The sequence below is a fragment of the Ipomoea nil genome, unplaced genomic scaffold, assembly GCF_001879475.1.
Source record: "Ipomoea nil cultivar Tokyo-kokei standard unplaced genomic scaffold, Asagao_1.1 scaffold3314, whole genome shotgun sequence".
Taxonomy (NCBI): Eukaryota; Viridiplantae; Streptophyta; class Magnoliopsida; order Solanales; family Convolvulaceae; genus Ipomoea; species Ipomoea nil.
The window spans coordinates 5023591-5037218 of record NW_017619742.1 but is presented as its reverse complement, the minus strand read 5'-3'; the positions used below and the strand labels follow the sequence as shown (position 1 = coordinate 5037218).

The window sequence follows — 13628 nt, the reverse complement described above, 5'->3', positions numbered from 1 at the left end:
TTTCAACAATTTTTAAAACTTAATTTAAAGGGATTAACAGTCTAAACATCAACATAAGAACAGCGGAAGCTAACTACATAAATCTGGGAGATGCTATGCCACACCTATATCAAACATAGGTGCACAGGCAGATACTACAACTACAACAGTCTAACTATTCAACTACTTAGGCTCACAGGCCTCAACAACTATTAAAGGAAGAGACAAAGCTATCTACAGGCCACTAGCGCGCTCTCCAAAGCTACCCAACCTGTAAAGCAACAAATAGAAATGGGACGACGCCCGGTCAGCGAATAATGCTGGTAACCCACCAATACCTGTTAAGTATCATACATAGATAGGGTAATAGTCAACACAAGACTCAACACTCTCAACAAGAACACGGGAACACATCCCAAAACCACAAAGAACAACACGACTCACAAGAAGTCTCAAGGTATGATCTATCATCACACAATAGATCAAAACCCGACATACACAACGCAAAGGAATTAGACTCACTCACGGCAACACATGCCAAGGCAACACTTGCTTTTGTGACTACACACGTCACAAGAGAAGAACTCACAACAACGGCTACACAAGTCCTCGTGACATCACCCATCACGAGTTGATATGCCTTCCTTATGCCCTGTTCCAACCTTATGGCTACCCCCAACCTTATATCTAGTTCCAACCTTTACCTCTAGGACCCCTGTACACCAAGTCCAACCTTATTCCCCCAGGAACCGTCGTTCCCCCTCCAACAGTCCCTCCAACATAACCACCAATTTCATAGTACACGAGGGTACCGATCACACACGGCAACACATGCCCTGGATAACACATGTTATCCCAGAAATAAACACGTGAACCTTACACAAAGGCCACAAACTCCATAATCGCGTCACGGCCACCACGAGGACCGCTGCAATACCTTGGTGACTAGTGTCCCATACCACTAATCGTGCAATCCAGGTAAAGCCACTCACACATCACACCACAACAGGAATCAATCAACGGATCACAACGAAGATATGAAACCATACTCAATCAAGGAATGGAACACAGTCCAACAACAACAACGATGAATAACACAAGTTATCAGCAACCAATCGGAAGGTACAAACAACGCACACGCTAGCATTTAAACACCAAACTAGCATGCTCATCAAACGGGTAAACCAAAGGTAGTTCCGAAGAACACACAAGACTCATCACGGTTCAACGAAACACAATGTTGAACACTTATCACGATTCAAGACACCAAAGGCCTACATGGATACCTACCACATAGTTTTAGACATACGAAACCTCAAGAAGACACTCAAATAGTTCCACAAAAGAACATCGGGAAGTCAAAAGACCAAATACCGAGTCAAAAGAATCACGGGGAATAAATCCCTCAACAACATCAGCATGTTCCCCGCGGGTGGACCCACGGGTAGGATCCCACCCGTGGTTCCGCCCGCGGGTACACACCGACCGGCCATATGTTCCCCGCGGGTGGGCGGCGGGTAGGCCACTGCCCGCCGTTCCGCCCGCGGGTACACACCTGTACACCAAATAATCCCTTCGGGGATTTTCAACACCAAGCTCAAATTCAAGTCCAAAGCATGCCAAATCTCACCAAATACAACAAAATGACTTGAATCAAAGGAATAGCCAAGCAATGGCATACAAGAACCCTAAACACAAGCTCTAGATATGCATTTTCACAAGACAATGCATAAACACTCACATTTCATAGCAAAACACATGTAGAATCCAAGAAATCACATATAGGTAAGCAAAATAGATTTTGTAGAGCATGGGTTACCTCATTCGCTTATCCAACCAAAACCAACGCCAACATTGGCTCAACTCATAAAACCAAGCTACCGGGAACTTGTGAATCAAACCGATCATTCAACTATTAACACAAGCACTATTTAAAACTAGTAAGCTCATAAGGGGATTTGAACATTAATTCAACCCTAAATTACCCACAAATCTAACCATTCAAGCCAAACATCCTATTGTTAATTAATCACAACACTAATATACTAATAGATAAGCTAATACTAAGGTTAAGGTAAAACTAATAATTAAACAAGGCTTAGCTTAATAAAAGCAACCTAGGATTCAAACCCTTGCCAACCCCTTAGCCTAAACACATACCTAACCAACTTAGCTAAGCACCCACTTAGTGAAATTAAACAACAACAACTAACTAATCCTACACTAAACAACAACACCCGACAGAACAGAAAGCTCACCACGCCATCCTTCTTCTTCTTCTTCTTCATGTAGCGTTTCCGCGGGCGGAACACGGTGGCACCCTCCACCCACCGGCACCACGAACTGCCACCAAGCCGGAGAACCTCCTCCAAGCACCGCCGCCGTCGCCGGAAGAGAAGGAGCCCGCTCGCCGTAGACTCATCCAAACTGCCACCGCCACTTTCGCCATCCACTGCCCAGCCATGCTTCAACCCAACACTGCCGTCTACTTGCCAGAGTTGCGGCTTGCCGGAGAGGAGACACTGGCGCTCTACAAACCAAGGAAAAGGTCGCCGGAGACGATGCCACCACAGCTTCTTATTCGGAGTCCTTCCCAGATCCTCACCGCGTCAAAACAGAGAGAAAGATCACAGCTTGCCTTGCGTTGTCCAAGCCGGTGTACTCTGCCCGAGATTGCAGCCTGCCGGAGACGGAAGGGTAAGAAAGGAGAAGAGGAGTTGCGGTTGGGTAACATAGGTTGGGCTTAAACACTTTAGGCTCACAAAATATTAATATTTATATTTATACATACATATGGGCTCAACTTGTGGGGTTCAAGACTTATATAATATATAGTCTTAGGATAAATAAGCACTTGGGCTCAAAGAATAATTATTAGGCCTTAGGGATTAAAACTCATATTGGGTCTAGGCATATTTTGTACAAAAATATTGGTTCACCATAATAGGTAGACCCGAGCCCGTTTTAAAAATAAATAGCTATATAAATATTTTTATTAAAAATATTTATTATCGGGACTATATTTTATTTTAGGAAAATACGGGGTGTCACAATAACATTCTTTAATACTAAGGGTGTTAATAAGAAGTCAAAGAGTTTGAGTTTCGTAGAACCTGTTTTTTGAGTTGGTATATGCATTAGAGTTCAAAATTTATCCAACCGATGAGTTCAAGATTCATATCACTCTCGGAAAGAAAATTACTCAATGTCACTACGTGTTAGTTCAAGTTCACAAACACTGACATTAAGATCAACTCATTTGTATTGCTCAGACATTGTTTCCTTCTAGCCTTCTACTTTGAATGTGTGGGGGATTGTTGGAAATTGTCCATTCAAAGGACATTATTTTCGGACAAAATGTGTGGCTGGATGACCGTGGTTATTTCCACTCTTCCTTCCTTTACGTTAGTGTGTGGGTGGAATGATTTGAGCTCCTCATACCCCTACACTATAAAAGCGGCAAGCCTTTTTGTCCAAAACAACATACTTAAGCTTTTTCCTTCTTTCTGGTGTAAGAATTAATATATTATATAACACACACACACACACACTATATATATATATATATATATATATATATATATATATATATATAAAATATGATTTCGTGTCTACCTATTAAAGTATGAGCAATAGTGAGGTTCGCCTACGTGATTGCTAGTGCAAGTTATCCGTAGTAGGTCTGTGTAGCCTGTCGAAAGCGTATCTGGGTTCTAACTGCACCGTTACCGAGCAAATAACGCTTTTAAGGTAGTTTTATTATAACACGGCACGTATTTCTTTTCAACCATACACCCGTAGTGTCCGTGCTTCTTAAAAGGCTTTCAGATCGCGTGTTGACGTTGCGACTATTTTCCAACACTTCTTCCTCTTCTTCCTTCTATCCACATTCCATCTTCATGAAAGAGACATACAGTTCATCAAGAAAAGGCCCAGCAATAAAAACAACAATAACAACATTGTTAACAAGGTCCAAACAACATTGACCCTGCAAGAACAACAACAAAATATCTTGTAGGAAACTGAAAACGGCAGCAATGGCCTTTAAAGCCATGATTCCACCGCTAGAAACCTCTCTTACTAGGTCGAGGAGAAGGAGATTCCTATCAACAAACAACTTCCCAAAACTACAACCCGGTTTCTTACATCACCGTCCCCAAGGACACTGCCGCCTCCAGCGCGAAAAACCAGTATTATGGGTCGGCAGGTAGCAAACGACAATAATTAAGGTGCTTTCTTTAGATGCTGAGAATATGAATGGAAATAGAATTTTGTGGAGATTCGAAAAGCTCTAGTAAAAATAGTAAATCTCATTTAGATTATCGTTTTCTCTTAAATGTTTTAGGGAATTTTCATGGGAAACATAAATACTAAAATAATATGCCATTTGTTTATTAAATGGTAGTTAATTCATGCCAGATTTATACACCCATCAATCCGTATACATAAGCCAATATATTAGGCAAGTTATATCATTGACATATGTATGTGGATGGATGGTGCATGTACATAGGGGTGGAAATAGGCCGAGCCGAGCTTTAGAAAATTAGGCCTGGACCGGTTACGAAAATATAAAGCCTAGGCTTGGGCCTAAGCCTATATGTAGGTTTTTTGTTAGGCTCAAGCCTGAGCCTATAATTGGCCTGGCATGGAGCCTTTTTAAAAGCATGTTTAATAGTTAGACCATTAAAAAGGCTTCAAAGTAAGTCATACTTTGAGTTTATTTAAATCCTACATGTTAAAGACTTTTTAAAAACTTTAATAAGTATATCTAAATGCTTTCAAAAAAAAAGTATATCTAAATAATTTAAGAAATATACTTAATACAAAACTAATACATAATTACATCAGTATATCACCATAATGCAAACATAATAGCATTAAAATATAAAATAAAATAAAACAAGTCACGACTTCAACATGTTCGTTAACTTATTTAGAAATAAATTCAATTGTATTATTGTTTGTTATCCTATATAATCTCATAAATAATTAACAATCAATGATGTGAGCCTGATTGTGCATATTTCTAGTATTGATTTGATTATATTTGTTGGGCTTAAGTTCATAATTTTGGTAATTTAATTGCATAATCCCTTGTTTTATTATTTAATTATGGTTCACAGTTGTTTTGAATGTTTTACGGTGTTTGTTAGTGTTTTTGAATCATTGTAGGTCAATTCTATGAGCAAGGGAAGTTCTAGGGCAAGTTTGAAGTCAAAATTGACAAAATTGGAGCACAGGAGACTCGACGCGTCGAACAAACGCCGTAGCATTTATTTTGGAGGAAGCCGCGTTTGACGCGTCAAGATCGCCTTTGAAACTTTCTCTTACTATTTATATAGCACTTCATCTATACGCTCATACTTCATCTCATAGAACTGATTTTTGCCTCTTAGATTTTGCCTTATAAAATTGTAAAGGGTGAGTTTTGAACCTAAAACTTTGGAGTTAATTTATCAAGCTTCTAACCACCTTATCTATATAAATTATTAGTTACTATAGCATTCTCCTTGATGTACTTCTTTCTTTCCACATATGCTTGATCTCCAAGATAACTTCATGTAGTCTCGTTTGCTTCTCGTTTTTTCGTATGAGATTTTCCAGTATGACTTCTTCTTTGAGTTGGGCGTGCGGGCTTGTTTAAGTATACATATCATATGCATACATCTTCTTCTTCGTATTTTTCGCTTTCTCTATATTTGTTAATTTTCCTCTCATGGTCTCTGACAAACCTAGACTTAACAAATAAAATTGGGGATTCTAAAATACAATTTGGCATATCAAAATCTATTACAATATATTCTTAATAGAGGACTACCAAACATCACCTACAAAAAGGATCAAATTTTTGATGCGTGTTAAAAGGGAAAACAAATCAAATCATCCTTCAAGGCAAAAACGTAGGAGTCAAGTCAACGACCTCTTAGTCTACTACATATGGACATTTTTGGTCTTGTAGACCCAGTAAGTATGAGTGGTAAGAAATATACTCTTGTTATTATTGATGAATTTTCCAGGTACACATGGACTATATTTCTCAACAAAAAGAATAAAGTCGAGAAGAAGATACTAGATCTACTCAAACAACTCCTAAATGAAAAAGAAGTCAAAATTGTCAAGATCCGTACTGATAGAGATATAGAGTTCGTGAACGGAGTGAATCAAAATTATTGCAACTCTCAAGGAATCTCACATCAACTGTTAGCCGCAAGAACACCGCCACAAAACGGTGTTGCCGAAAGAAGGAATCGAACACTTAAAGAGGCTGCACGTGTAATGATCTCAGCAGCTGGACTTCCTAAACGATATTGGGCCAAAGCAATCAACAATGCTTGCTATACTCAAAACAGAAGCATGATCCACAAGCAATACAACAAGACACCTTATGAACTTTGGAAAGGGAAAAAACCAAACATTAATTATTTTCATTCTTTTGGTTGCAAATGTTTCGTGCATGTTAACGATAAAACGCATCTTAGGACTTTTGATGAGCGTGCAGATGAAGGAATCTTCCTAGGATATTCAACTACCAGCAAGGCATTCAAAATCTTGAATAAAAGAACAACGGTGGTTGAAGAATCCATATGCGTTGTATTTGATGAAAAAGAAAGTCCTAAAAGCGTAGTACAAGACGTGAATGCAGTGCAGAATGGTAATGAAAATCAAATTGATTTTTATGATACTAATGAATCTTGTGAAGATGATATTTTGCAGGGATTGAATGAGAGTTAGAGATAAATTCTCTAGAAAATCTCATCCATCATACAGAAGAAAGAAATGAAGAAAATAATGGAGATGAGAACAGAAATGAGCTTGGAAGTGAAGTTTGAGGAGAGGCTGAAACTCATACCAACAACTCGCAACCAGAAAGTTCCTCCAGAACTAATCACACCTTTGAACCAGACCTAAGATGGCTCAAAGACCATCCTCCAGAATTAGTCATCGAAAACGTACGAGACGGTGTAAAAACAAGATCTTCAACGATCGAAGCATTATTCACATGCTACTTATCTCAAATTGAACCAAAAGAAGTGGACGAAGCACTGAATGGTCCATGTTGGATAGAAGCAATGCAAGAAGAAGTTAACCAATTGACAAGGAATGAAGTGTGGGAACTAGTTCCAAGACCAAAATATCATAATGTTATTGGTATAAAATGGGTCTTCAGGAATAGAACCAATGAAGATGGAGTTATTGATAACGTTATTGTTAGGAATAAAGCGGGGCTAGTTGCAAAGGCTTACTCTCAGGAAGAAATAATAGATTTTGATGAGACTTTTGCCCTAGTTGCACGACTTGAAGCTATTCGAATTTTCTTAGCCTATGCAGTCTATAAGAACTTCATGGTATATCAAATGGATGTAAAGAGCGCATTCCTAAATGGCTTACTTGAAGAAGAAGTATATGTTGAGCAACCACCCGAATTTGAGGTAAAATGTGAAGTTAATAAGGTCTATAAACTAAATAAGGAATTATATGGGTTAAAACAAACTCCAAGAGCTTTGTATGATACCTTATCATTGTTCTTAATTAGATGTGGATTAACAAAGGGCCGTGTTGACAAAACCTTATTTAGAATTCAAGACAATGATCACATTTTATTAGTACAAATATATGTTGAAGATATTATTTTTGGAAGTACTAATAAATCTTTATGTGAGAAATTCTCTAAGCTCATGTAGAACAGGTTTGAAATGAGCATGATGGGTGAGTTGAACTATTTTCTTGGACTTCAAGTAAAACAAATGAAAGAAGGCATTTTAGTAAACTAAGCCAAGTACACTAAAGATCTTATAAAAAAGTTTGGCTTAGAAGGAAAATGTTCTGTCAAAATTCCTATGAGCACTTCATCAAGATTGGATAAAGATGACAAAGAAAAAGACGTTTACCAGACAAAGTATCATGCAATGATTGGATCTCTACTATGCCTAACTGCCAGTAGACCCGATATATCTTACTCAGTAGCTGTATGTGCGAGATTCCAATCAAAGCCCAAAGAAAGTCACCTTCTTGCTACCAAAAAGATCATCATATATCTAAAAAGAACAATCAATGTAGGATTATGGTATCCCAAAGAAGGTAACTTTACATTAACTGGATTTTCGGATGCAGATTTTGCATGATGTAAAATAGACAGGAAAAGCACCTCTGGATCATGCCAGTTCTTAGGTGGAAGACTTGTTTCTTGGTTTAGCAAAAAGCAAAATTCAATCGCTACTAACACTGCAAGCGGAGTACATAGCCACAGGAAGTTGTTGTGCACAAATCCTCTGGATGAAGCAACACCTAAAGGACTATGGAATTGATTGCATGGATGTTAGTATTTTTTGTGACAATACTAGCGCAATTGCAATAACTCAAAATTCAGTACTTCACTCCCGAACGAAGCATATAGATATCTGTCATCATTTCATAAGAGACCATGTCGAGAAAAAGGACTTAAAAATTGATTATATTCCGATGGAAAATCAAATTGCGGATATCCTCACAAAGCCCCTGTGTGAAACAAGATTTGCTACTCTAAGACACTAGATATGCATGATTGAATTAAACTAAGTACCTTTAATTTTATTGAAAATTTATTTCCTAAGGTGCAAATTGTTTTACGTGACTTGTGTGGCTTATTTTATTAGTTACAATAATTGCCTACACTTATTCCACAACTATTAGACTATACAAAAAATTGATTTATTTGCGGTTGTATGCAATTTTTTTTATATGCTAAATAATTTCCGAGTGTATGCATGCAAGTTTTTTGTGGAAACAAAGTCATAGGGGTTAAGGTTTAAGCTAAGGTATAGGTAAGTTAATGACTTTTTTTTTTTTTTTTTTTTTTTGTGACTCTTAGAATTAATTTTGAATGTTGGTTCTTGCTAAACTTGCTCATGATATATGTATATATATTTCTCTTATTTGTTCAATTTATTTGGCACAAGTTCTAAAAATCAATTTAATCCTTTTAAAATGTGGTCTATATGTGAGTAAATAATTTTTTTTTTGGCTTTTTGGTGAACCTGGTCTATTTTTTCTTAATATTTAAAGTTATTCTAGAATTCTCTAGTTTATATATAATCCCTTATTTTCTCCGAAAGTGAGTACATTTTCAGGACTATCTCAAACTTTAGCACTAGGTTTGCATTGCATTTAATGCTCATGTCTTCCTAATCATGAAAAACCTCAAGAATGACGCCACCTTCTCATATATTACCCCTTTCACCCCTAAATTTTTCAACTGTTAAAAGCCAACCTTTGGGACAATTTTGAGAAAACACAACCTTTCTTATACATACCAGACAGCTACTCGTATAAAACTTTTCATCTTTAAAATCTCTCCCCACTCAGAAACCACAGAGAAAACCCACTAAACCCAAAAACTTCTCAAATCCATCGTAAAAATCACTCTAAAAATTCCCAAAATTTCATCTACTATTTCTCTGATAAAAAATGGCATCCCCAACAACAAATCCAGTAGCCGAAGGAGTAGAAGGTCATATCTTGCCCAACATATCAGTCTTAGTGAAACAAGTTACCTCAGGACAGATTTTGAATCCTCAAGACCTTCTTAATGCTGCAAAAAACAAAGACCTAAGGAATCAGATAATTCAAGCATTGAAGAAAAGTAAACTGCTCAAGCTTTGCACGTACTCATTCACAGGTATTTTTAATGAGGATGTGGCCGAATTTTATTTGAGGTCAACCGCTGAAAATTCTGTTATTTCCTCTACTGTGAATGGGGTTGGCGTGGAAATAAGACCAAATGGTATCAATGAACTATTTGAGCTACCTGAATCAACTCTGAATATTGATAATCATACATTTGATCATCAAGTGTTCTGGAATTTAATCCGTGGGGAAGGTACTTCAGATCAACCTAAGTTTTTTGGTTTTAAATACTCACTTAAACCAGAATTTGAGATGTTCATTGATATTATCTATAAGTGTTTGGAATGCAAAATTGAGAGCTTGGATGTAATTAAACCTAAGAAAATCTCTATGTTAAGTAGTATTTGGGAAGGTATTCAAATTGACTGGGCTTGCTTCATTTGGAGAAAAATAGCAAAATTTTGTACAAAGGCTAAACCCCTTCTGAATAACAAATTCAAATAGAATGTAGGTTTTGGTTTCATTATTGGTGAGATATTGATCGGGAAGGGTGTTCACATGAGTAAAGGGAAATATGTTGCTAGCTACAAGTATCTGTTCAAGAACCCTAAAACTCTTAACAAAAGAAAACAAGCTGACTTAACCATCTCTTCAAGTGGAGCTACCATGAGCTCTAATACTCCCTATTGAGAAAAGTGCCAAGACTGGGAAGGAGATAATCATGATGTCTGAGTGCAGTGGTTCAAATGAGGCAACTATGGCAGTAAAAAGTAACATAATTGAGGAAGTAGTGACTTCCAACCTGCAAGATAAAACAATTGTTCCAATTATGTATACTAAAGAGCCCTCTCAACCCAATAAGAAATTGATTCCAAGGAATGTTCAAACCACTCCATTACAAACTGAAGAAATTGATTCTCATTTGGGACATGCACTACTTGGAGGAAATGGAGAATGTGTAACGACACACATTTTTAAGGTCCATTTAGGGTGAATTCTAGGCTAAAAGCAATCCTTTGTGTAGCAATATTGTCCCAATTATCTATGTTTTGCTTTGTATTAAAAATTACCACCGCACTTTATGTTTTACAGGTTTTTAGGTAAGTTTCGGGCTTAAACGAGGAAAAGTTGCACAACCGGAATGAAAGCGGGATAAGAAGACAAGTCGGGACGACCAAGCAACGGGGCCACAATGTGCGTTGCAGCACGCATTGTGGAGAGGCAAAAACAGGGTTGATTTCCAGAAAGTTCCATGCCTAGCACAACATGCATTGTGATGCACATTGGGCGGAGTAAGTTCCAAAACAACGCACGTTGTCTGGGCATTGGACGGTGCGTGGATAGGGCTGCGAAAGGAATTGAAAGGGGATGCTATTTAACTTGTTTTATATCAGATTTGTAAAAGAAACACAATTTTAGAGAGAGAATTTGATATCTTAGCATTTCGAAATAGAGATAAAACACTTTGTAGAAGAGATTTGAGTAGATTCAAGCTTAGTTCTTGAGAGATTGATTGAAGGTAGAGCTTGACAAACTCCATTTCAAGAGATCTTGCAAGACTTATTTCATTTCCTAATCTACTTTGGGTATTATTCCTACTCTTTTCAATTCCTATTTGCTTTGCTAGGTTTAGATCTATGAATGCTTTTATGATTGCCATGACTATTGTAGGCTAGCTTAGTTTGGGGTTGGATTGTGGAAGTGCGTGTTAATGATGCTTCTATGACTTTGTTCTCAAATTAGGGATTGATTGATTGAATTGCTTCTATGTCTTGTTGTTGGGGATTGACTTGTTTGAATCCTAGGAACTTGATCACCTCCTATGGTGTTTGAGGGATTGACTTATGCTAGGTCAATCCAAGCTCCCATCCTTAGCATTTCCTAGCTCAAGGAACCCCACGCGGCTTGGTTGGGAAGGAGTTGAAGGCAAGGTATTCGAGGAAAGGTTTAGGTGAAACCTAAACAAAGTCCTAGTAGTCTAAGTTACAAAAGGACGTAAGCCACTCCCTAGACTTAGCAATGGTATCCTCTTTCCCTATGTCAAATGATCCCCTAAGCATCTTCATCCACACTAAGCAATTCAACCCAACTTATCTTTCATTTGTTCATTACTTGTTAGCATTCATTTCATTAGTTCACTACGACGTTATTCGATTGTGTGCGCGTGACATGCTACCAAGCAATAGCCATGTTGTTACTTCCCAAAATTAGCAACTTAGGGGTAACTTTGAGAGGCCATCCCTTGAGAACGACATAATCCGGGATTCATCCCAACACAATTCACCTATCACACGAGAGCGAAAAACATCATCGTCACATTTCTAGATGGGGATCCCGTTCTAGCAGTAGAGTTGTTCAGGGTCAAAGAATGGAGATCATGGAGGATAGCCGCGTACAAATCTCACGTTTCACGTGTCGGTCCTGAGATGGAGAAAGAGGAATTATTTACACTTTCATGGTTAGGAACAACAGACATAGAAGAAGCTCTCTTGTTGGCAACAATTGATCAAGTTTATTCTAGTAAAATCCAAGCCAAGCTAGCAAGATCCAACGAAAAATTTCCAGCCATGGAGGACAGTTTCTAAGCACTATCTATTGAGCAATTGGAGGAAATTGAACAAGCTCATTTGAAGGACGGCATTCATAGATCCCTAGCAGAAATTCATCATCATCCCGGTGCAACCTCTAGCTCTCAACTGGGGAATGCACATATTCAGGGGGAAAGTCAATTTATTGTTCATGATGTCGATGTGAATAATGAACAGGTTACAGCTCCAGAAGATCCAGGTTTGTATGTGACTAAAACTCGTGCTGATGAATCAATTGTCAACCATGATGAATTAATTCCTGGTCACTCTCATGCTATGATTCAGATTATTGAATCTGTGGAAAGTCTTGGTGGAATTCCAGTCTTAGTTATAAAACCTGTAATGGACACTAATGAAGTTACAATTGGAAATTTTATTGATGAAGAGGAACAAGCTACGGTTCAAGCCAGGGTTCAAGCTACGTGTAACACCCCGTGTTACGGCCCTTAATCCCGAATTAATTATTTAATTAATTCCATTAATAATAGTTAAAAAGGATTTAATTTGATTAGAAATCCCTTTAATTAATTAAACGTGGTCCACCACGGATCATGGACCCTTGCCTAAACTAGAGTCATAAGCCTATTAGGAATAAAGAAAGTATACCTTTACTATTCAGATTATGGTTAGGATTCTCTTTAATTAATTAATATGGTCCACCATGGTCCATGGGCCCTTATCCCTAAAGCCAACCCCTTAGTCCTATAAGGAATAGAATTAGTAAACCCATGCCACTTAGACCATAATTAGGACTCTTAATTATATAAATAGGGACATAGAAGGCACCTAGAACACAGACCACAAATAATCCCTCACCACACAAGAAAGTTCCAAGAACTCCCGTAGTAGAAATCAAGAAAGGAGAAATCTTAAAGAAAGACCCTTCATAGCCAAGGAAATTAATTAAGGCTAAGAGGTAACCCATGTCTCAACAAAACCTATTTTCTTCGCTATAATCTCTTTCCTTGGCCTCCCTCTATATTCTTGTGTCTTGATTGATTTCTTCTATGATAATTATGATTGATAAGATGATTTATATGCTTTCTTGGGAATCTTGATGACCTTGATGTTAAAAAGAAGTTCTTGATTATGATATGATGATTCTTGACGAATCTTGATATTTTCTTGATGTTAAGAATAAAATATATTCTTGATGATTTGGGTGGGATTAGAGCCCTAGGTTGGATTGGGAATTTGTATTGAGGATGTTCTTGATTTATATTTGGGTGGGAATTCGAATGTTCGGGTGTTGTTTATATTTAGAAGTCATAATAGGATAAGTCCTACATGATTATTGCTTTTGATCCATTAATTGCTTATGTGATGTCGTTATTTGCGTTTAAAAGTGTCTAAGCATGGTTTCGGGTTCCACAAAGGATCCCGGGACGAATTTGTGATGAATGAGTCAGTGGGGGGTAGGTGGGGGGTGGGGGAACCCACCACCTACCGGGCAGC

General features: G+C 37.8%; 1 long non-coding RNA gene across 1 annotated transcript; it reads right to left on the bottom strand.

Moving 5' to 3' along the window:
• Positions 1-2716, bottom strand: LOC109169504. The gene is made up of 2 exons (XR_002052236.1): positions 2238-2716; positions 1-250 (listed from the first exon to the last, which is right to left on the bottom strand). It is a non-coding gene; the product is annotated as an uncharacterized LOC109169504 (long non-coding RNA).
• Between the last annotated feature and the right edge of the window lie 10912 nt (positions 2717-13628).